Source organism: Passer domesticus, chromosome 20, assembly GCF_036417665.1.
Source record: "Passer domesticus isolate bPasDom1 chromosome 20, bPasDom1.hap1, whole genome shotgun sequence".
In the NCBI taxonomy this organism is placed as follows: Eukaryota; Metazoa; Chordata; class Aves; order Passeriformes; family Passeridae; genus Passer; species Passer domesticus.
This window is the reverse complement of record NC_087493.1, coordinates 11,434,118-11,459,001: the sequence shown is the minus strand read 5'-3', so window position 1 is coordinate 11,459,001 and position 24,884 is coordinate 11,434,118. Positions and strand designations below refer to the sequence as shown.

Sequence of the window (24,884 nt, the reverse complement as noted above, 5' to 3'; positions counted from 1 at the left end):
CTCCAAGCCATGGGCAGTTCCTCTGCTGTCAGGATGATCCAGGGGTGAATCTTTGCTCTTCAGGCTGTACAAGTCCCTGGATGAGGGCTGATCTCATCCGAGGTGAGGTAGGAGGAAGCTGGATGGTTGGTTCTGAGGTAGCAGCCTTAAATTCCGTGTGGAATTAAACGCCAGCACCTCTGAGGAGTTCACAGGGAGGGCACAGGGCACCTGAGCCCCAGAGAGGGAGGATGGATCCCACATTCCTGCGGGGGAGCAGCTCCTGCTGCTGGTGGTGCCGTGGGAGGGTTCAGTGCTCCGGGGACACACGTGGGAGACAGGAGCCAGCTCACCCCTCTGTGCACCAAGCTGGTTTAAATCCCAGCTTCCTCAGGCTGTTCCGAGCGTCCTGACACTGCCTGTGTCCCACCCTGTGCCCCCAGAGCTGGGCACCCAGCCAGCCTGGAGGGATTTACAGCCACAGGGATAAACCCTGGAGAGGGAGCACATCCACTCCACACTGCCTGCCCCACATCATATTGCTGGGTTTTGGGGAAAACCAGGATTTTTATTTTGGTTGTGGTTGTTTTTTGCTCCCAGTCTCAGAGCTTGACAATAGTTCCCCAGTGGAATGGAGCTCCTGGGTTTCAGTCTGGGCCAGCAGCAGGAGCTCTGGAGAGCAGATGATAACCTCTGGTCAGCACTCAACAGCTTCTCTGTTTTCCTGGTAGCTCTGCAAGAGTGTGAAAAACAGGGAGGTTATTTTCAGGAAAAAGCAGAATTTCCCAGTTGAACTGAGTGCAAGGGCAGGGGCAGTGAGGCACAGGGGGTTTAGGCTCCTCTGCAGGGTCACTTCACAGGGGAAAACAGAACTGTTCCTACAACCTGCTCCTTCCCTGGAGCTTATGGCACATCCTGGAGGAGCTGCAGAGGCAGGAAGCCTCTGGAGGAGTCAGATGTCCCCCGAGCTGCCCAAGAACTCTTCCAGGAATGGAACCTCTCCCTCCTGGTCCGAGGCTGTGCCTGGATTCCCTGGCAGGTGTGCTCTGAGCCAGGGCATCAACAGGAGTGTTTTTTTAAATTTTTACTCACTCAGCCTTACTCTGAGGATATTCTGAAGTGCCAGCAGGTGGGAAGGAGAGGAAGGGATGAGCCACGTGTGGCTGCAGAGCCCCAGCCCCCTGTGCTGGCATCACCCTCAGCGTGGGCAAGGTGCAAACCTGCTGGGCACAGCCAGCCTGTGACTGAGCAGCAAAAGCTCCCCCCAGAGCATTTGATCTTGTGATTTGCTGTGCAGATCCGGCAGATCTGCAGCCCAAATGTGGGATTTGCCTGCTGGGCTTCTGCTCTCTCTTGTCTTGTACCTCGGGTGTGGGCACAGGGCTCAGGGCACGGCTTTGGGGACACAGGATTTGTGCCTGGTGGGTGGGAACAGGGTGTTTGTGCTTGAGCAGGACCTTACACCCAGGTGGATGCTGTCCTCAGGTCCAGCATCACCCCTGGAGAACATCCCCTTTCTGTGTGGGCATTCAAAAGGAGAAATTTGTCCTTGATCTACCTTAGAAAATTATCATTTCCCTGGGCATGTGGGCAGAGAGAGCCAGATTGCTGGAGCCAGAGCAGAGGGAGGTGGCTGCCTCCAGGGTTAAGGGTTTGGGAGCTGCAGGAGTTTGTGGGAAGACAGGAGGCTGGCAGGGAGAGTGGCTGGGGTGAGGGTGGCTGAGCCTCGTGGCTTCTGTGTGCCAGTGGCTCCCAGGGGCTCAGGCTGTGGAGACAGGAGCACAGAATCAGTGCCCCAGGGCTCAGGCTGTTCTGTGTGACCCTCAGACATAGCCAGAACACTCCCAAAACTCATCAGGATGGTGCAAAACAATTCACACACACACATTTTAAACCAAACCTTTCAGAATTGCTGTTAAAATCAGTCAGAGGTGCTGTTAAAATCAGTCAGAGTTTCTGTTAACGTCTCTCATTTGTGCCTCCATCTCATCCTTACATTTGCAGGTCCCCATGAGGTCGGTCCTCCACACTCATTTTCACCTCCCCCCCAGATGCCAGTTTCTCACCTGCCACCCAGTGCTCCCAGCCAGATGCCAGTCTTTGCTGCCTGTTTATTTATGCCCAAACCTGTCTCTCCTTAAATCCAGAAAGCTCTGCCTCACTGTCTGGCAGCTGGGGACATCCTGTGTCACCAGGAGCAGGCCGTTCCCCCCGGGATGTTTTGGTCTCCCACCCATGGTGTTCCCTCACTGCCCATCCTTGGCTGCTTGTCCTGCAGGCGGAGCAGGGTCCCTGGCAGGCTCTGCATTTCAGCACTGACAGCTCTGGATGCAATCCAGCCTCGGTGCAGCCACCTCAGCTGGCTGAGGATGTGCAGCTGCTGCAGCTGGCACACCGGGGCTGGCCCCAGTGCCCCTCTGGGGCACCCCAAACTGAGCCCCTTTCACAGCCACTGCCTGGGACCAGCGGGGTTGGCGCTCCACTGGCTGTAAATGTGATTCAGAGATGAGTGGGAGAGAAGAGATTTATTAATTTGCTCCTCATTAGCAGTTTGAGAGCTCTGATTCCTCCCTCCAGCAGTGCCCTGGTTCCCCGCTGCCACGGCTGGTTCCCCATTGCTTGGCTTGCAGCTCTGTGCTCCAGCTCCGCTCCCAAAGCGCTGCTTTCTACCCTTAATTTGTTATTTTGGGGTCTTATATTACATCTGTCACAACTTCCTCGGCCCAGCACAGCTACAAAACACGCAGTGAATCAGCTCCAGGCTGGAATTTACTGCCTGCCCCCCATCATTAGTAATCCACACTCGCAGCAGACTCATTAGCACGGGCGAAGGCAGAACTTGGAAGATCATTTTTTTCTTCACACCTGCACCTATTGCCGTGAATAGATTTGCAAAAATTGAGGGTTAGGTGTGCTGGGTCCTTAAACACTTGTTAGAAATCCCATCAATGGAGAGCTGTGGAGCCCCAGCCCGCTGCATGCCAATGAATCACCTTCTGTTTATCCTGGATCATTTTGGGTGATTTCCATCGTGCCTTGGTAAAGATTACCCACATCCTGATTCGAGGTTTGTGGTCTTTGGGAGGGTCCCCAGGACGAGGGAAAGAGATCAATCTGACTCCATGTTCTCAGAAGGCTGATATATTCATATATTATATTATATTATATTATATTATATTATATTATATTATATTATATTATATTATATTATAATGCTATACTAAAACTATACTAAACTACAGAGAAAGGATACACCAGAAGGTTTAACAAGAATGAGAATAAAAACTCGTGACTCCTCAGAGCCTCGACACACATGATGGTGATTGGTTATTCAGTTAAAACAATTCGCATGAAGCCAATGAAACAATCACCTACCACATGGCAAAGCAGCAAAACAGGAGAAGCAAATCAGATAATTATTATTTACATTCCTCTCTGAGGCTTCTCAGCTTCCCAGGAGAAGCAATCCTGGTGAAGGGATTTTTCAGAAAATATCACGGTGACATGGATTAATCCAAGCCTTGCGTATTCCTAATTGCATTGACGGGGAACTGGGATCACTGGGATGTGGGGGGGGCCTGGAGCTGAGCAGGAACATTCCATGACGCAGCAGGACATTTCAAACCACTCTGAATTATTTAACCTCCCTCCGCCACGGCCCGTCCATTTCTCAGCAGAGCCTGGACAGCTCTGGTTTTTATAGCCTGGCATCAGCCAGGTGGGAGGAGAGGGGGATGTCACTGTGATATTTTATGAAAAATCCTTTGCTAGGATTTTTCTCCTATTCTAGCTGAGAAGCCTCAGAAAAGAGATGTAAACAAGAACTATCTGATGGCTGTGGAGTGTGCTCTGGACATTGTTTGCCAACAGGTGCATCTGGGACTGGTGCATGTTGTTGTTTCTAATTAATGGCCAACCATGGTCCAGCTGTGTGGACCCTCTGAGAGTCACAGGTTTTTATTATTCATTCCATTCCATTCCATTCCATTCCATTCCATTCCATTCCATTCCATTCCATTCCATTCCATTCCAGGTTTCTGATGGATCCTTTTCTCTCTATTCTTTTTTAGTATAGTAATATAATATAATATAATATAATATAATATAATATAATATAATATAATATAATATAATATAATATAATATAATATAATATAATATAATATAATATATAATAATATATCCATCTGAAACATGGAGTCAAGACTCTCATCCCTTCCCTCATCCTGGGACCCTCGAACACAGCCACAGGGGGAGGCCATGGAAAACATTCCAGTGGCTGCAGTGCTGTGGGAAGGGATGGGGGGACAGCAGCAAAAGCCCCTCAGTCCCTGGTGTCACCTTCTGCAAGGAGCAGAGCTGAGGAGCTGTGTCCTGCTGCCCAGGCTGGGCAGGAACCTGGGCAGAGCCTTCTGGGAGAGGCTCTCCTGCTGGAATCTGAACTGCAGGGAACTCTCAGAACTCTGGAAGGCAAAACTTAGAATTAAACTCAGGACTGGAAAAGGATCCCAACTGAGGTGACAGAAGCGAGAATGTGGAATTGTAGTTTAAAAGCTAAGCTAAGCAGAGGAAAGTTTAGGGTTTTAAAATTTAAGATATATAAAAATAAAGGTAGTTACAAAGGTAACAAGAGGTTTTAGAGTGTACCACTGTAGGTTTGTGTGCCATAATATGACTGGCTAAGAAAGCTCACACTGTAGCATGGGTCCATAGGACAAAATATTTCAGGATTGGGTCAAAAGCATAAATATCCTTGTTGGCAGTGTTTTATTTGTCAATAAATCCTTAAAAGGTCTTACAACTGAGAGTCTGAGACATTCTGAGCCATGCTGTGAAGATGTGAGCAGGATCGCCCATCCTATGTAGAAGATAAGAAAAACAAATGGCAGCGTCTAAAGCAGCTCAGAGCTCCCACCCAAAATTCACTCCAAATTCCCACACAAGGCATTTGCCCCGCACTCTTAGACAGGAGCAGGAGGGCTGGCAGCTGCTCTGAGCCTCCCTGGAGCTGCTCCTTGTCCCTTGCAGCTGCAGGGAGGTGGCCACAGCTGGGCAGGGAGCACCTGGATCTCTGCTGCACCAGGAGATCCCTGGGGCTGCTCCGGAGCCAGCTGTGGAGTGGAAAGGGAGCCTTTTGTCCCCTGGACATCCCATTGCTCACCCATCCACTGATTTTGGCATTTTTGACTTGGCCTGACCAAAGGGGCTTCCCTGGGGACAAGGACAGGACTGGGGCTGTCTCTTCTTTCTCTCCTAGAGACAGTGGAAGCCAAAATCTTGTGTTTGAGGCAGGGAAAGGCCACCAGGGCCTTTCTGGGTGTGCACAGCCAGGATTAGCTGGGTGTTTTGGCATCTGGGAGGGAACAAGGCTTCCCTGGCTTTGTGTGAGACTGACCCAGAGCCTGGGACTCGCCTTCCCCACTGCTGAGGGCCTCCAGTTCCCATGCCAAGGTGAATCCCCCAAGTCTCCACTCCACTGGTTCCCATCTGCTGCATCCAGCCTCTGCTGAGTTCCATGGATGGCTTTCAATCAGCACCTGGAGCTCCAGAACGGATCCCTCTCCTTCCTGTGTGCAATAACAGGGTGACAACGTGAGTGACAGTGGCTGAGAGGAGAAGAAAGAAGCCCTGCCTGTTGCTGGCTGCCCTCTCACAGGGAGTCTGTCAGCTCTCGGGGATGCTGTGGCAGATCCCTTTGAAAGCTGAGCTGGGAGCTGGGGGAGAGCTGGCAGGTACAGCCCAGCTGTCTGTGAAACTGGAGCTGCAGCTGCTTGCCACGAGCTCCTCTTTGAAGAACGTGTTTTTCTCTATTTGTGATCAAGAACCGTTGCATAAAGAGCCCTGATGATTCCTTGCTGTGGTGTCGCTGAGGATCTCAGGCTGCTTCTCTCCCCAAAGAGGGAATTTCACCTCCATGAAGGCTCACCCTGGGGCTGGGTTACATGACTTTGGCAGGGCTCCATGGGCTCTTAATCCTGCTTGCCAGCTGTAAATAAGAAATTCAAATATTGTGAAAAGAACTGGAGGCTCTGGCAGCAGAGAGGGGACTTTGCAGAGGGATCTGTAATTCTGAAGCATCTGTGATCTCTCCACAACAACACGGTCAGAGTCTGGCAGATGGAGAGCTTGAGCACTCCCAGAAATCCACTGCTCCAGCAAAGCCGGTGTGTGCTGCACAGTTTGTCTGCCAGAGTTCCTTGGGAGGAGCTCATCATCATCACCAGAGAGGTTTTGGAGCCCCAGGGCTCAGGTTTGCCTGCTCAAGGCACCCCTTGAGGCTGCCATGGAGCAGAGCTGCCAGAACCTGACCTGGGGCAGGCTGGGCTTGGGTTAAACCTGGGATTTCCTGCCTGGCAGGGGAAAACCAGGAGCAGCTCTTCCCTCTCCTCCAGGAGTGGCTGCACAGCAGGGAGCAGCATTCCAGCCCCTGGAAAGGGCTCCACGGAGCTGGGAGCCCTTGGCCAGGGCCAGATCTTCTCATGGCACTTCTTCTGCCTCCTGGAGAGTCCTGCCAGCCAGTGAATGAGCAGAGAGCTGGGGCTGCCAGTGACTCCTGTGGTGCCACACAGCCCTGGAGCACAGCCCAGAGCCACAGAGCTGAGTCCAAGCCCATTTCCTGCCAATACTGGGAGTTTGTGATGGATTTCAGTGGCACTGGTGCAAAAATCAGCTGGTGTGTGCAAAGCAGAGCAGCCCAGGTGCTGCTGCTCACCTGGCCCTGCTGAAAAGGGGGTCAGCAGTTCCCCTCTGAACCTGGAATGGATTCAAGATGTGTTAGAGCCTCTTCTCTTCTCTTCTCTTCTCTTCTCTTCTCTTCTCTTCTCTTCTCTTCTCTTCTCTTCTCTTCTCTTCTCTTCTCTTCTCTTCTCTTCTCTTCTCTTCTCTTCTCTTCTCTTCTCTTCTCTTCTCTTCTCTTCTCTCCTCTCCTCTCCTCTCCTCTCCTCTCCTCTCCTCTCCTCTCCTCTCCTCTCCTCTCCTCTCCTCTCCTCTCCTCTCCTCTCCTCTCCTCTCCTCTCCTCTCCTCTCCTCTCCTCTCCTCTCCTCTCCTCTCCTCTCCTCTCCTCTCCTCTCCTCTCCTCTCCTCTCCTCTCCTCTCCTCTCCTCTCCTCTCCTCTCCTCTCCTCTCCTCTCCTCTCCTCTCCTCTCCTCTCCTCTCCTCTCCTCTCCTCTTCCTTTCCCATTTCTCTCTCCTCCCGTGCCCAGTTTCTGTCCCCAGCAGGAATGCAGCCTGGGAGCTGCTCCCTGGCTCCAGGACTTGCTGCTGGCAGTTTGTTCCAGCCCTGGGATGAGCACAGGACCAGGCTGAGCTCAGGGATCACTTTCCAGCTACGATAAGGAAATATTTGTGCAGGCAGGGAGCTGCAGATGTGCTGAGCCCCGCTGTCCTTCCAGCCCCGTTTCCGAGCAGGGCTGGGCTCTGGGTGTGCCCAGGACTGTGCTGACAATTCCTGGATGCTCTTTGGAAGCACAGCCCTTCAGCATTTTCTTCAGGAGCTCCACTCCTGTCCTGCCTGTCCTGCCAGCACACAGCCCTGTTTCAGACTCATAAAGCACCAGGGATTATTGCAGCACCAGTGGCTGGGGCTCAGTTCAGATCTGCTCAGGACAGCAGCAGTGCTCAGTCTATAAAAGGCATCTCCTCATCTTCATCTTAAGGCAGGAAACTAAAAATAGAGCCAGTTCAAAGACAGGTGATGAGAACAACCCGAGGTTTGGATTAGGGGGCAGAACGGGAATTAGGACTTTGAAAGTGCCTGTCTTGGAGGGAGCTGAGGATAAAAGTTTGTGACGTAGATTTGGGCCAGAGAAGGCAGTGTGGGGAGTTCTGCTCCTCCTCCCTTGTGTGGAAGGCACGGATGGGAAGTGCTGGGTTCACAAGGGACAGCAGGGTGCTGGTACCCCTGGGTGTCACTGCCAGCGTTCTGTGGGGTCAGCAGGTGCAGGACACAGGGCACAGCCCTGGGCATGTGTGGAGAGGAGACAGGCAGAGCCAGAGTGACAGAGGAGTGGGGGCAGTCCTGGCAATGCTCAGGAGGAGGGTGAAGTGCTGCAGGGACCTCCCTGAGCCCCCGCTGTCCCTCAGCCCCCAGGGCAGGGCTTGTCCCGGGGAGCAGCTCACGCTGTGCACCCACAGGCTGCCAGAAATACCCTCAGCTCGCCCCAGTTTGCTGCTGGGAGCTGGGGGAAACTGGGACACCCTGCCTGAGGGGAGCAGGAGCTGCTCAGGGAGGGCTGGGTCACCCTGAGACAGAGGTGTCACCCCCACAGCCCTGGGGCTCTGCTGAGGGGTCACAGCTCTGATGCTGAGCTTGGTGCCCCTCAGCTTTTCCTTCCTGACCTTTCTGCAGCTTCAGGTGATGCCTTCAGTTTTATCATCCATATTTCCCAGACTCTGCACTGCACTGGCACAGAACTCTGAACTCCACACCAAGTGCCAGCAGCTCTCCTCACAGCTCAGGCACACAGAACAATCCTTTCCCAGCCCCACAACCAAGGGCACCGCTGCAGCTTCAGCCCCAAAAAGTGCAAACAGCAGGGGATGGAGGAGAGCAACCTGGGAGGGTGGGACTGCATCACCTGAGCTGCAACTGGACAGTGAACCCAAGGTGGGAATGGACCAGAACTGATCAAAGTGTGAGAACTCGTGCCTCTGAGTCCATCCTGGGTCCTTCTTGGTGCAGCCCTGGCTGGGCTCTTGCACTGCCCAAGGTGGATCCTTTGAAGGGTTTTTTTAAATAAATCCCTGCTTTATTCCTTTAGCTCTATCCAGCCATCAGAGGTGCAGGTCCAGCTTGGTCCTGAGCCCACACAAGCCCACAGCTCTGGCTGCTGAGAGCTCCCAGCCAGTGAGCACAGGGAGCCAGGGCTGCTCAGAGGGAAGGACACCCCCAGCACAGAGCCAGGAGTGAGGAGTTTTGCCATGGATGGGTTTTGGGAGGGAGCTGGGGAGCTCTGGGCTGGGAATCTCTCCAGCAGGGTCCCATCGGGGCAGGAGCTGTGCAGCAAGGACTGGCCAGCCCCCCAGGAACAGGCTGTCCCAGCTCTGCAGGATGCTCCTTCCCCTCCCCTGGCACTCCCTGAGGAGCTCTGGAGCCCAGCAGGGACAATGTTTCTGTAATAAACCTGTTCCAGCAACCCCAGTGCCTGCTGGGGAGCAGAATAAAGGACAATTTCCCAGAGCAGGTGGATTTATTTGTGCCTTTGTAGTTCTGCTCTGAAAGCACAAATAATATCCCTGAAGGAGTGGCACGGAGTCCATCAGCTTCCAGCTGCTCAGACCTTCCCTGAGCTGTGCCTGCTCACATCCTCCTTCTGCAGGGCTTGATTGACTGCGAGATAAACAGATCAGGCCATTGCTTTTCTCTCCTCTCAGCCCTCTGCTGCTCTTGGAAAACAGCTCCTGTGCCTCAGAGCTGCAGAGGGGAGAAATCCTGGCAGGGAAAGCAGGAGGGCAGCCCACAGCTGGCACTGCCCCCTGCCCCACACCCTGCTCCTTACCAGGGATCCTGGCTGCACCCTCGGGGTGGAGTTTGGGAGGTGCTGGGCTTGGGTTTGGGTCATGGTTGGGTTTGGGTTTGGGTTTGGGTTTGGGTCGGGGTCAGGGTTTGGGTTAGGATTTGGCTTTGGCTTTGGCTTTGGGTTTGGGTCAGGGTCAGGGTTTGGGTTTGGATTTGGGTTTGGGTGCCATTGTAGGGAAAAAGGGCTTGGAGGAATGTCACAGAATTCTGTGATACTGAATCCTTCGAACAGGATGGTCTGGATTGGAAAGGAAGCTGAAATCATCCCACCCCACCCCTGCCATGGCAGGGACACCTCCCACTGCCCCAGGGACACCTCCCACTGTCCCAGGCTGCTCCAAGCCCCTCCAGCCTGGATTTGTACTCTTCCAGGGATCCAGGGGCAGCCACAGCTGCTCTGGGAATTCCATTCCAGTCCCTCCCCACCCTCCCCGGGAGGAATTCCTTCCTGCGTTTTCCTAAATATTTTAAAGATGAAAAATACGCTTTCCTTCTCTGTTGATTTGCAAAGTTAATCTGCAAGGAGGTGAATTGAGAGCTGGGAGCTGCCAGGACTTCCCTTAGGCACGTTCCAGGAGCTCCTGTTTAGCTGGCTGGATAAATCCTGCTGGGACCTCTGTGCAAGTGTCTTGTGAAGAGCAAAGCTCTTTGATTATCCTGTTGCTATTTGTCAAATGCAAAGGACCGTGTAAGAAAATCATTTCCAGCCTTCAGAACTACTCTCCTTTCGCTCTGCTTTTGATGTCTGAAGAGAAAATAGCCCTGTGAAGCAACTTGATTTCTTCAGAGCTATTAACAAGTCTTCCAGGGTCCCAGGGTGACATAACAGGTCTGGTCTGACTCATTCCATTTAAGAGTGTCTCCTTCCAGACAGGAATAGCTCAGTGTGCAGCCATAAAAAACATGAATCAATTAATGTCTTCTATTAACTAGAAATGCAGATAAATCTCCTCAGTCGTGGGAATGCAAATTCCTGGCTCCTCTTCCTTCTCCCTCCATGTGCTCTTTGTATTTGGCTTCTTCCTTAATTGAACTTTCCAAGTCTTGACTCCAGGTCCACGTGGTTATTTTTTGTGGTTATTTTTTTTTGTGGTTATTTTTTGTGGTTATTTTTTGGTAGGTTTTTTTGTGGTTATTTTTTTTTGTGGTTATTTTTTGTGGGTTTTTTTTTCGGTGGTTATTTTTTGTGGTTATTTTTTGCAGCTGACCTCGGGCACTCTGGGTTGCAGCAAGTTGTGTCAAAGAGGCACTGGGTGCCCCTCCAGGGGCTCCCCATGCTCTCAGGGGGTCTGAGTGCCCCAGACACCCCTGGAATTTCCACATCCCAGCCAAACTCAGTCCAGCTGTGCTCAGGGCTGCCCTGTTCTGCTGCTGGGGAGAGGCATCCCTTCTCCCCGTCCTCTCCTCTTGGAGAGGAGATCTCAGTAATCTTTGGGTCAGCTGAACACCAAAGCCTCAGTATCAGTCTGTCTAGCAGCTCCTCTTCACCTGCTGCTAGGTGATAATGACTTGAAAAACAGAATTAATTAGGCTGAACCCTTCCATGCTTCTTGTATCTCTCAAGGTGGATTTTTCTCTTTTTACTTTTTTAATACTCAGAAAAAAAAAAAAAAGGTTTCATCCTTTTCCCAGTAAGAAATAGCAAGGAAAGGATTTGCCTGTATTTTATTAACCATTGAATTGCTTTCAGTCAGGGTTTGGTGAGGCTCTCAGGGTGTCCATATGTTCTTCTACTTTTTAGTGTTAGACCAGAGACCAAAATATTTTCTTCCACTTTTTAGTCTTAGACCAAAGAGCAAAAGCTCAGAACATCCCAAACTTGCTCAGTAAATCTCTTCAGAGTGTTTCACTGGATTCCCAAGGCTGTTCCCTGCCCTAGGGATGCTCTAGGTCCCTCAGGCCCCTCCCTGGCCAGGCTGTCACTGTCCCCATCCCCATCTGGGGGCTCCCCTGTCACTTTTCTTTCTGTTGGAGAGAATTAAACCCGGATTCCTTTGGAACCCTGCCCTCGGATGCAGCTCCACTCCCCGATGGCTTTTGTTCCTGAGGTACTGCTGGAGCAGTCTGAATCATGATCTCATCAGAGACAATAAAACGCTCAAGAGGGTTCTTAAGTGCTGCCTCGAAGCTCTGTCAGGGAATGAGCCCGTTAACATAAGGAATTCATTCCCCATCTCCTCAGCCATCACTCCTTCAGTCCCCACGTTACCCTTGCTCTGAATTAATTTGGGGTCAGACCAATCCAGCATCCAGGGAAAACACATTTATGCCAAAAGCAGAGGATTACGGAGGAGGTTGAGGGTAATGAACAAACCCACGGAGCAAGCATCAATTATTCATGCATGCACATGTGCACTCACACACAAACCACTCTGCTGAATAAAAACACCAAGCCAGAAGACATGGGGGATAAAACCATGGAAATAGCAACAAGTTCAGAATAAAAAATTTCCACTTTTTTCCTTGAAAATATCATTTGCATGAAAAATGTGTGCCTTTCATCTAAATCTCCATTTTCCTGCAGAGGAAAAATTGCCTTTCCCCATTATTGCCTGTCTCAGGAAGGACTGATTTCCCAGGCTGCCAATGCAGCCCACGTTACAGAGGCACAGCACAGGCTGAGCTCCCCCTGATCCCGAGGAGGAATAACTGGCACAGCTCCAGGTGAGCAGTTCATGGCCTCCAAAACCTCCTGGTGGGTTTGGTGCCTCAGCCCGAGGTCAGTGGGGCTCACTCTGCACCCCCAGGGATCAGGGGATGGAGACAGCCCTGCCTGCTCTGGGGGGACAGAGGTGACAGCAAGGGCTCAATCCCCTGGATGGATGGCCCAGTTCCTGCTCAGGGACCCTTCACAATGACCCCATGGCAGATCACATCCTCTCAGCCCTGGGGGCACCTCTGGGGTGATCCCACTCCTCTTCCCAGCCTTGGGGGCACCTCTGGGGTGGTCCTGCCCCCGTGCCAGGGTCAGTGCTGGTCCCAGAGGGGGTGGCAGCTGCCTCCTGATGCATTACATGGATGTAAACTGCAGCTGAGGGCTCTCAGATTGGCTGCACAGGGGCTGAGCCACATTGTTCAGCAGAAAGCAGAGACTGGGATTGCTCAAGGAAGTTTTCTCCATCCCTGGAGGTGTCCAAGGCCAGGCTGGATGGGGCTTGGAGCAGCCTGGGGCAGTAGAAGATGGCATTGGATGGGCTTTCAGGTCCCTTCCAACCCAAACCATTCTGTGATTTTCTCATTCATTTGTAATTACTATTATCATTATTGTTGGCTAATGGAATTTCAGTAGAGCCTCAGTGAGCTCAGAGCTTTGATCTGCACTCTGAGGCTTCAGGAAAGGGAGTTGTTCCCCAGAGTGCTGAGAATTTCAGTGGTGATGACACAAAAGTGTTGTTACACCCAATTTAGACACGTGAGAGCTGCAATGGCCCCAGAGTGAGGCAGAGTCTGAGTTCAGACACTGCTCAGGCTGCGATGGACTGAAATTGGCCCATTGTCCTCCATTACAACAAAAACCTGGAATTATCACCTCAGACGGGGCTGTTGCTGCTCAGAGAGGTGCCAGCTCCCCCAGAGAGCAGGGACAGCCCCAGCTGTGACCCCACTGAGGTTCCTGTCCCACCCCGAGCTGCTGGGACACCTGGGGACACCTGGGGACACCTGGGGACACTGCAGCCCCCAGAGCCACCCCTCCTGCCCAGTTCCCCCTCCCACGGGGGTGATGGCCCCTCTTGTGCTGGGCTGTGCTCCCTCCTGATCCCAGCCCTGCTGAGCACCCTCCCAATTAGCGCCAGGGCTGTAATTATTGTCATTACCGCATTAGTGCCATTATTCCCGCTCCACAGCAGCGTTTTGTCTCTGGTTGTGCTGTTTCTGTTGTGCCCACGATTCAGACAAGGCAGCCAGATGCTCTGCCTTGCTCCAGAGCCCCCTCGTGCTGGCCCTGCCACATCCCCCGTGCAGAGTCAGTCAGTGCCCACCCCGGAGCACTCAAAAACCCAATTAGAGCAGACAGACCAGCACCATCCTCGTCTGCCAGCAGCTCCAGGAGCAAGCCCCCACCCTTCAGGACACCCAAGGTCACTTTGCCAGCTTTCCCAAAGATTCGGGAGAGCTCCCAGCATCCATCCATCCCTGGGCTGTGTTCCTGGTGCCTCCTGAAGCACACACCCAGGCAGGCAGGTGTTTATCCCTGACAGGTGTCCTCTCACTTCAGTGCAATCTTTCCAAATCCCAGGCTATAAATAAATGACTGAAGAAGAAAGATGTCGAGAATAAGAGACATTGAGAGGCTGGAGCGTGTCCAGGGAAGGGAAGAGAGCTGGGGAAGGGGCTGGAGCAGCTGAGGGAGCTGGAGCAAAGGAGGCTCAGGGGGAAATTCTGGCTCTGCACAACTCCTGACAGGAGGGGACAGCCAGGGGAGTCGGGCTCTGCTCCAGGGAACAGGGACAGGACCAGAGGGAACAGTCTTGAGCTGCACCACAGGGAGTTTATATTGAATTTTGGGAATATTTCTGCACAGAAAGGGTGGTCAAGCAATGCAAGGGGCTGCCCAGAGAGGTGGTGAAGTCCCCATCCCTGGAAGTGTTGAAAAAACGTGTGGATGTGGCACTTGAGGACGTGGATTAGTGGTGGCCTTGGTGGTGTGGGCAGCCCCAGCTGCTGTGGGCACCCTGTGCCAGGGCCTGCCCACCCTCCCAGGCAGGATTCCTTCCCAATATCCAACCTGAATTTCTGTTTTCCAGTCTGAACCCCTTCCCCCTTGTCCTGTCACTCAGTTCCTGATGAGGTCCCTCTCTGGGTTCCCTCCAGGCCCTGAAGGGGCTCTGAGCTCCCCACACAACCTTCTCCTCTCCAGGCTGGGCAATCCCAGCTCTCCCAGCCTGGCTCCAGCCCCTTTATCAACTTCCAGGTCTGCTCTGGAGCTGCTCCAGCAGCTCCTGGTGCTCCTGATGTTGGGGACAGCAGAGCTGGGCACTGTTGCAGGTGGGGTCTCCCAGAGGCAGGATCCCCTCCTGGCCCTGCCCTTTGGAGACTCCAGCCCATCCCTCCAGTGGCAGGTCTGGGGCCACCAGCCCCACCTTGGCCCTGCTGAAGCCAGCAGCACAGCTGGTCCTGGTTTTAGTGAGAGCAGAATTAGGCTGAATTTTTAAAAGGGAGCATCCAGTTCTCAGCCTGGATCCCTCTGGAGCAGGTCCAGCACGTGGAGTGGCCGTTTGCAGTGTGACACAAGGGAGATGGGATTATTGCTCCCTGAAATCCACAGATATTCTCCAAATCTGCCACTTGCTATTAGAATGCTGCAGAAGCCCCGGGAGAATGACGGCATCTTTACCCAAAAGGTTAAGCAGAACATAATGAATGGAAAAGATGAGCTGTGACAGAACTGAAACAGGAATTTTCAACTTTTGAAAAGCATCCAGATATTCAACGCCTTCTAAATGAAGTCGAGATGTTGTGTGAAATCCATTCGGTATGGAAACACTGAAATGCACTTTTAAAGCTCCAAGTAAACCAACCTTTTCAAAAGCATTCCACAAACATTTCTAAAGAGTCAGCTGTGTCTGAAACAAAATCAAAACGTGGCAAACCTCGCTGGCCTGCAGCTCCCTCCCTTCCCTTCTGGGGCAGGTGGGATGAGCTGCTCCTGGGGCAGGTGTGGAGCAGCAGCTCCCAGGGGCTCCTTCAGGAGCTCCCAGCTCTCCCTGTGCCATGGGAGGTCATTTCCAGGGTTTTTGGGGTATGCCACTTTGCTCCTGAGCTGCTCCTTGCAAAGGGGGCATTTAATGCAATCCCATCATTTCCCCATATCCAAGGAAAAGCCAGTTTGGGGATCCTGATCAGGAGGCAGGAGATGATGTTCCTTGTTTCCACTTGGCACTCACAGGGAGATGGTTCATTCCTCCTCCTGCAGCACTGTTATTTCAACAATCTGATTGTTAACTGATGAAAATTGAATTGTCTCCTCTACGGAAAGTTCCAATTTTTCTTCCATAGGGAAGGCAGAGATGTGAACGGCAGAGATCACTCTGAGGGATCTGTATCCTGCTCTGGGCAATGTGGGCATTTCACAAACCTGCCAGGAAGTGCTGAAGGTCACAGGGGCAGAATTCACCCACAATTTCTTTGGCTTTCCCCATTGCTGACTTCTCCTGAGGAGCGGATTATTCAATTTTATTCTTACTTTAGATGCAGCCCTGGAAAATGAGCTGTGGATCCTGCTGGTCCCACAGGAGAGGACACTCCAATGGTGGCTGGCCAAGGCCTGGCTGTGTCCATCACATCCCCATCCCTCAGGAGCTGCACTTTGGGGTGGGTTGGACCCCAGAACATGGTACAGAAACCAGGTGTCACCCAGATCTGGAAAAGGAGCTCTGGATTTAGTTCCTGCTGGTCCCACAGGAGAGGATTCTCAACTGGTGGTTGGCCAAGGCCTGGCTGTGTCCATCACACCCACATCCCATAAGAACAGCACTTTGGGGTGGGTTGGACCCCAGAACAGGGCACACAAACCAGGTGCAGGTAGCAGAGGCCCCTTGGGCAGGTCCCCACGGGGACAGGGCTGATCCCCTGGCTCTGCCCTGCCCACCAGTAGAACCAGTTTGTGCTGGGACTGCCCCCCGGCCCCTCGGAGGCTCTCATCCTTCAGGGAGGGTGGATGGCTCCGCGAGTGCCCCAGATCCAGCAGAGTCATGTGGCTCCAGCTTTATTTGCTGTTATTGCTGCTTTCAAGTGGAAAATTGATATAATAGCAGTCCTTTCTCAGCACACAGCAGTCTGCACATTTGTACAATGTTCTTTGAGGACGATCAGCAGCCACTGGCATAGAAAAGTGACAGATGCTGTCTGCAAATAATGAGCTGAAGCGGTTTCCTTTGGAAGGGAACTTAAGCAAAGTCCCTTTGAGTTTGAAAAGCCAGAGAGGTTCCCATGTGTCCCCAGAAGCTGCTCGGAAAAGGCGTTTTCTAGTGGCTCATGTGGCATAATTATCCTGTAACTGTTTCTCTCACACCAACTTCTCTGGAGAGAGGGAATGACCCAGTTCCTGTTTACCGAGCCTCTCCTGCTGGGGACAGGCATGAAAGAGAAGGAAGTTGTTCTGTTCCCTCCTCCAGTGCTCCAAATCTGCCCAAATCCCAGGGATAAGGAGCACAGTGGTGGATGAGGCACATCCCACACCTCTGGGATCCTCACATCCCCTCCTTGCAGCTCACACCAAAGTTGTTGCAGCCCCTGAGGTCTGTGAGGAGTCTCCCACTTGTGAGGCTGAAGGAAGCAGTGGGTGGTTTCATCCCGAGCCTTTCATCCTCTCTTCTTCCTCCCTGCTTTTACTGGCACAGCCACAGTCCTGCTTCTTCTGCTGGAGCTCTAGCAGGTGTTCAAAGCCCTCCAATCACCTCAGAGTGCTCCAAGAAGCCCAAATTACTGAAATTTGAGGATTTAAAGTTTCGTGGTTGGACATTTGCAACCCTGTCAGTGAACAGGAGACACAGTTTGCCTTTAACGATGGAAATCTCCTCTCTGGTGCAGTATGGATGTTTCTGCAGTTGGTATTTTCTGGTTATTGCCACAGTCCTGAATCCTGAGGTTGAAATGAAGCTCTGGGAGCCTTTGCTCTTGAGATCTTGGAGAGATCCAGCATCTTTCCAGGCTTCTGTAGGGAACTGAACCTACAAAAGGTACCAGCTGGGTCTTCTCTCCAGTAAAAACAGCCCTTGATAAACTGTCCCTCTCATTAGAGGTTCAGAAAGTCTCCAAGAACTGATTTTCTTCCAGCCTGACCTGCTCTCTTGGGCTCCTTTAGCAGTGGAATTCCAAGCAAATCCAAGGAAGGATGCTGTAATTCCCCACACATTAGCTGGGATTAATGGTGGAGCTGTGTTACACAGCACATTAAATCACAAATGGATCAAAATAACGAGCCACCATCCCTTAGGGCACCAGGGGGAGAGCTGAGGCACAGCCTCAGTCTTAATTCCCTTTCTTATTTTTAAAAGCTTCATTTGCCAATCTCTTTGTTTATTTGATTCATTTTAGCTCTTTCCTTTCTGTCCCTTCCTATAGATAAGAAGCATTTCTGGGCAAATTTAGAACGGTGTGCTGTTGTGAGAAATTAATTAATTAATACTGATAATTGTTGATGGATTCTGTAGATGAAACACATATAAAAAGGAGATTAAAGTTAAGGGATTCTATTTCATTCCAGTGCCTGAAGGGAGCTACAAGAAGGATGGAGAGAGACTTGACAAGGGGTGGAGGGACAGAACACGAGGGAATGGCTTCAAACTCACTGGGAGTAGGGTTAGATGGGATATTGGGAAGAAATTCCCTGGGAGGGTGGGCAGGCCCTGGCACAGGGTGCCCAGAGCAGCTGGGGCTGCCCCTGGATCCCTGGCAGTGCCCAAGGCCAGGCTGGAGCACCCTGGGAGAGTGGAAGGTGTCCCTGCCCATGGAGGGGATGAGCTGTAAGGTCCCTTCCCACCCAGCCCATCCAGAATTCTGTTATGGTTCCAGATTCTCTCACAGGAATTCTCTGCAGTTTGGCTGCCTTTAAAATCTCCCAGCTCTGGACATGAAAGCTGAGCACGGTTTTCATCCAGGGTTGGGCTCTCCTTGGCTGGTTTTGCTCTCGGTTGTTCAGGGGTGATTTTTTGCTGATGCCATTATTTGTTGACTTGGGCTGGAGGGTTTTTTTGAGCTCTGTGGTGTTCAATGAACTGTTCTCTGTGAGATGGAGATCCCTGGCACTGAAGGGATAATCATTCAGTGACAGCAAAGGACAAGAAGGGTGCAGAGCAGAGAGAGTGAAAATCCCCATCCCCAAAGTGGCAGAGCAGGGAATTGTCTGACTGGGGAGCAGCCTGCATGGTCCAGGGGGAAATCAGCAGCTCCAGGGAAAATATCCACCCCAGCCTGGGCCTGGAATAGTTTGGGTGACAACAAAACCTCACACAACAGAGCTGGGGGGATTGAAGGCTCTGCCAATGACTCTGCAGGTGCCCAAGGCTGGAGAAAGGGAGAACAAGTGACCATGAGGTGACAGGGTGAGGATTCATCCAACATCACGTAGGAATCTGGCCTGGAGACAGGCTCCAACATGACCCCATCCCTGCCTCCTGCAGCCCCTGCATCTGCTCTTTTCCTCCTTCAAACCCCCACCACGAATGGAAAAGACATCTCCCAGGCACAGCGACCCCAGGGCAGCAGGAGGACACGGAGGGGAGCTTCTGGTGGAGCTCTGTGTGCCATGCCAGTCAAACCTGCCCTCTCCAGCAGCTGCACACTCATTTCCTGCAGGACAAATGATCCGAAACCAAGTGAGGACAGGAGGAGCCTGAGCCTGAGCCAGGGAGAGGTTTAACCCTTCCTCCAGGCAGGCTCTGGAGCCAGCAGGATGTGGATAAAAGATCCAAAAACATCTCTAAAACATCCCTGTGGGAGAGGGAACAGGACCAAAAGGACACGGAGCTGCCCTGGAGGACAGTTCTACATCTGCAGATGCAAGGTCAAGGGAGCAGCTGGAGGAGAATGTGAAGCCCTAAAAAAGCAGCCCTGAAGAGAGGCAGGGGCACGGGCTTGGCCCTGGCCTCAGACGGGGACAAACAGCTCCTCTGCATTGTCTTGGGTTATTTTTATCTCCACTTTGGTGCCTCTAAGGAAGGCTGAACACGCTGCTGTCAGAGGAGCCCAGAGCTGCCTTTGCCCCCTTCAGTCTGTACCATTTCCCAGATGAGCCAGCGAAGCTTTGGGAAGGGGCTCCCATGGGAAAAGCAGCTCCAGGAGCTCTGTCCCTGTGTTCCCTTTCTCCATGGGGCTGCAGCACACAGCAGAGGGAGGCTGGGTGCTGTGGGTAACCGTGAGGCCAAGGGTCCCCATGCTGGTGGGCACTGGAGTGGCCGTGTCCTGCTGTCCCCTCTGGGATTCTGGGTGGGTACCCAGGGCACAGCGAGCCTGATTTGGGGCCCAGATCTCCTCCTGCCAGGGAAACTGGCTCCTGATGCAGGCAGATGGATGGGGCAGGGGTTTGAAAGCATCCCGAGGGCATCAGAGCTGGAGGGAGGGGAGCTGGGGGGCTGGGAGGGAGCACGCAGCGAGCAGAGCCCGAGGAGCCGGGGCTGAGCAGCGGGAGGAGGATGGATCGCCCGGCATCCCCCTCTCCTTCCAGCATCCTGCATCCCTCCCACGGCAGCAGCATCACGCCCTCCCTCCTGCAGCTCCCTGCGCCTGCAGAGGCCTCTGCTTCCTCCTCCTCCTCCTCCTCCTCCTCCTGCTGCTGCTGCCTGATCGCCCAGCCGCCAATTAACGGGAACAGTTCCTTACCTTGCCTGCAGGGCTCCGGGGGTCGCGGGGTTTGGGACTCCGGGCCGGGGTCGCTGCGTTGTTCCGGAGGCAGGGACGGTGCCACGGGCCGGCAGAGGTGCAGCAGGTTGCAGACACAGGGCAGAGGTGCAGCAGGGGCACTGCCCAGCCAGGCAGAGGTGCAGCAGGCTGCAGACCCATGGCAGAGGTGCAGCAGGTTGCAGACCCATGCAGAGGTGCAGCAGGGACACTGCCCAGCCCTGCAGAGGTGCAGCAGGTTGCAGACCCATGCAGAGGTGCAGCAGGGGCACTGCCCAGCCCTGCAGAGGTGCAGCAGGCTGCAGACCCATGCAGAGGTGCAGCACGGGCACCGGGAGCAGGCTGGCAGCGGCACGGCCGCTGCGGGGACACGCACACGGAGGTGGCCGGCAATGAAATTCGGTGCCAGCTCCGGCGTTCCCCGCTCGTCTCCTTGTGCCTGACTGCAGCACAGCCCCGGCTGCCTGCTGCCAGAACAGCTGGCTGCCCGCGCTGCACGGAGTGATCGATATGTTTGGCTTTTCATCCATCGTGTGCATCTGCTGTCATGCTCTCGGGGTGGCAATGAGATCGGAGGGCAGCTCCGAACTTTGTTCTCGTGTCACTCACCGTCTGTGGCCTGAATGCAGAGCCCAGGCAGGCTCCTGCTGCTCGCCCGGCCCTCTGGAGAGCGGGGTTCATCACAGCCCCTCCTTGTCTCCCCCCCAAGAAAGAGCCAGGCTCAGGATCCGAAAAATCCGCCCAGCAGCCGGGCACTCTCCTCCACAGACAGACAAGGCTCGGGAGTGAAAGCCAGAGGAAAAACAGAGTTCCCAGTTTGTTTACTACCTCTTGGCACACATCCATGCCCAGCTTTTTATATCCCGCCGCCAGGCTCGGCAGGCTGGGTGAGCAGGATGAGCTCCGGGGGGACCATCCCGGGACCCCCGGGATGCTGCTGCCCGCACGGGAAATCCTCTTTGCAAATACAGCAGTGCGACTGTGCCTGTGCTGGGGTGGGATGGGGGATTTCAGCCCAAGCTGCTCTGGGAAAAGCTCTTCCCTGGGTTTCGGAGCTGCCACGGGAAGCAAAGCTGACGTCATTTCTGAGCAGGGAAATTTGTGGAGGTTTCTGGAGAGTGGAAGGAGAGAAAGGCTAATCCAGAAGTACTGGTATGCAGGATGAGTTTTAGATGTGAATCAAGGCTCACAAAAGGAGGTGTTTGGGCAAAGACCTTCATTCTCTGGTGAAGAGAGCAGCCAGTTTAAAAAAAATACAATTCTGTGACCCTTTTGTACCCAACAGTAGGGAAAACGTGACCACAATGCTGTTTTCAACTAGAAGGTAATTCCAAAACAAATGACCATAAAAAGAAAGAAAAAAAACATTAAGCAGTCATTAACCTAAAACCAGTTTCACCAGGGATTGACTCCAGACCTCCACAAAGCCCCACTGCTTATGCTGGGTGTGACAAGGGACAATGTCACCCCCGTTAGGTGACAATCCCAGCACATGAGTATTGTATTTGTCGGGTGCTCTTGTGGCAGGGAGGAATGATGAATCTGACTCCATGTTCTCAGAGGGCTAATTTATTGTTTTATGATACTATATTGTATTAAAGAATACTAAACTATACTATACTAAATAATACAGAAAGGATACTTACAGAAGGCTAAAAAGATAATAATGAAAACTCGTGACTCTCTCCAGAGCCTTGACACAGCTTGGATCTGATTGGCCAAAGAGTCAAAATAATTCACATTAATCCAATGAAACAATCACCTGTGGGTAAACAATCTCCAAACACATTCTAAAGCAGCAAAACACAGGAGAAGCAAATGAGATAAGAATTGTTTTCCTTTTTCTCTGAGGCTTCTCAACTTCCCAGGAGAAAAATCCTGGGCAAAGGGATTTTTCAGAAAATATGACTGTGACATGTGAGTGGTTCCAGGTTCCCCAGCCAGGCAGGACAAGTGGGAATCCTCTTTGCAGCCCTCACAGGAATTATTTCAAGCCAAAGTGGCCAACCCTGGTATTTCATGGTGGAGGTTTTGGTTAGGACGTGCTTGAGGTTATTGATTCACATTCAGAGAAATCACTGAAATAAAGGGAGTAAAGAATGTGGGAACTGGAAGGAAAGAGGTTAATCCAAATAAGCAGCTTGCCTGGGATGGGCATGGCCTGGATCCTGCAGCACACGGGGCTGGAAGCTGCAGAGCCATGCTGGCGTGGGTGTGTGTGGCACCAGCAGAGCAGCGGCACAGACACGGTGCAGGGAGGCACCTGCACGTGTCAGCCCGCTCCTCGCTGTGTCTGCATTCCCCTCCTTTCCCTCTTTACCAAGGAAAAAATATCCTTGAGGCCCCTTCTAAAGTGTCTCGAGCATCCAAGTGATGCTGTAGCAGGGCAAATTTATGGGTCAAGCATGGCTATTGTATTAGCGGGGTTCCCAGATGAAGGAAGGAATGATGGATCTGACTCCATGTTCTCAGAAGGCTAATTTATTATTTTTTGATACTTTATTATATTAACAATCACTAAACAAAACCATACTAAACTATACTAAAGAAAGAATACTTAGAGAAGGGTAAAAAGATAATAATGAAAATTCATGACTCTCTCCAGAGCCCCCACACAGCTTGATCGTAATTGGTCAATAAGTCAAAAACAATTCACATGAAACCAATGAAACAATCACCTGTGGATAAACAATCTCCAACCACATTCCAAAGCAGCAAAACACAGGAGAAACAAATGAGATAATATTGTTTTCCTTTTTCTCTGAGGCTTCTCAGCTTCCCAGGAGAAAAATGCAGGGCAAAGGGATTTTTCCAGAAAATATGATTGCCACACATGGCCAAAGCATTTCCAGGGGCCGGGGATGATTTTATGACTCTGTGATTCTCTTACCCCTGGGAAGTCTCAGAGGTGACCGAGAGGGAAATCCCACAGGGACAGGAACCTGCCTCCCTCCATCCTGCCTGGCCTTGGAGTGTTTAATCATGGCAGGGCTTGGACAAATCCCAAATCCTGGGCTGGAAACGCCCCTGTGGGGTTTGCTGTAGGGCCTGGTGTGCTTGAGGCATCACGAGGCCTTGGGGTGGAGAACTCCTGGGAGAGGAGGGATTTGGGGTCCTGGGAGAAGATGGATTTGGGGTCCTGGGAGAAGATGGATTTGGGGTCAAAGGAGAGGATGGATTCGGGTTCCTGGGACAGGAAAGATTTGGGTTCCTGGGACAGAATGGATTTGGGGTCATAGGAGAGGATGGATTCAGGCTCTGCCATGGCTCCCAGCAGTCCTGCAGCCCATGAAGGGTTTGTTAAGGGTTTGTTCCTGTTCCTCACAGCCATTCCAAGAGCAGTGCCTGGCACTCTTAGAGCTGCTCTTAAAACATTACCATATTTATAAGTAATGCCCTAATTTGAAGGGATATCGAGTTCTTGTGGATGTAAGTAGTTATTAATTACAATGCAACAGGAAAATTCATTAGGGAATAGAATCAAACTTTCAATTAATGTCATTTTTATCCGGGAACATTAGATGAGCTGCTTTTTTAATTTTTTTCCCCCCTTGCCTTTAACAAGGATCTGGAAACATTTGCTAATTTCCAACTATTATAGTTCCTTCTATGAAATAATGTGAGCTCTCATTTGCATATAAGAAAACATTTTCTGTATTCACTGTGACTCTGAGCTGCCCTATTTATATCAGGAAATTGAGCTGAAGACTCCCTGTGCATTTCAAGGCGAGGCTTTTCTCATGCAGAAGAGCAGAACATTCTCCAGGCCCGCAGTGAATTAGGGGCGTTATTTTGGGGGGCTCTAACCCCAGGCTCTGCACGAGGCTTAGCAGAGGGGCTGAGAGAAATCTCAGGGGGTTTCTTGCTGAGTGCTCCCTTGGTCGTTTTCTGAAGTGCTCTCTGCACTTCTTGCTCCAAATCTCTTACTTTCAATTTCGTTTTCAGACTCAAAGCTAAACCTGCTTGATAGAACAAAGAGCCTTCATGTGCCAGGTGTGACATCCTTGTCAGCTCAAACTGAACAGGTCAGACACCTCCAGACTCTTTTGGTGGGGAACTCGTTTTCCCTTCTGATCTGGGCAGGTTTTCAGGTTCAGGTTTGGTTTTGTTCTGGTGTTTCTGTATCTGAGGGGTCATTCCACAGCATCCCAGCTGCAGGTCCATGGAAAATGGAACTTTAGTGCAGAGGACTGAGCCTGTGCTGTGCCATGTCCATCTAAGCTCTGAGTGTTGATTTTGGCTTTGTCTGTGTTCTTCTGATGAACCCTAAACAGTCACAGGAAAAAGAAATAAAGCTTGCAAAGACTGCCTTTTCTCCCTCCTTCACATCTTTTGTCTCCCAGGTTTTCATTTTTGTTGTTGCTGCAAGCATCAGATAAATCATCTGCATTTAAAAAAAAAATTAAAAGCAGCAATAGCAGTAATCACCATTCCTTAATGATCTAAATGCTGAGGGCAGGACAAGGCAGATAATTAATTTCAACTTTTAAAGCAGAAGTAATCCATCAATGTTTCAGTTGATCCCAGCCAATTTTATTTTGATTTTATATAACAAATAAGTTTCAGATCCTTGAAAAAATAACTTTATTATAGTTAATTTCATCCTGAGCTTTTTCCAATGATAAAAAAATTCACAGCTCAAAAATCCTTCTTCCCTTGCCCCATTATGTTGTGAGGAGAGGAGCCCCAGGCCATGGGATAAATGAGAAAGGAAAGAGGCTTTGGGCAAGGCTTCTGTTGGAAACTAGGAATGGGCATTTCTGAAAGAAATTTCTTAGAGAAACTCCTTTTTGATCAAACCTCTGCATATCTAAGGCTGGAGTTGCTGTCAGAGCCATCCCCTTTCCCACCGTGGGCACCAAAATGAGGTGACAAAGGCAGCCCCAGGATGGCCTGACCCTGGCAGTGTGTCCTTGAGCCAGGAGCTGCAGGGAGGGGAGGGAATGTCCCCTCGGTGTCCCTGGGCCAGCAGGGAGTGTCCCCTCAGTGTCCCTGGGCCAGCAGGGAGTGTCCCCTCGGTGTCCCCGGGCCAGCAGGGAGTGTCCCCTC

General features: G+C 51.8%; 1 protein-coding gene across 4 annotated transcripts in view; it reads left to right on the top strand.

Moving 5' to 3' along the window:
* The window catches only part of SHISA6 (shisa family member 6), a 137,607-nt gene that overhangs the window by 35,236 nt on the left and 77,487 nt on the right, over window positions 1–24,884 (top strand). The window lies entirely within an intron of this gene.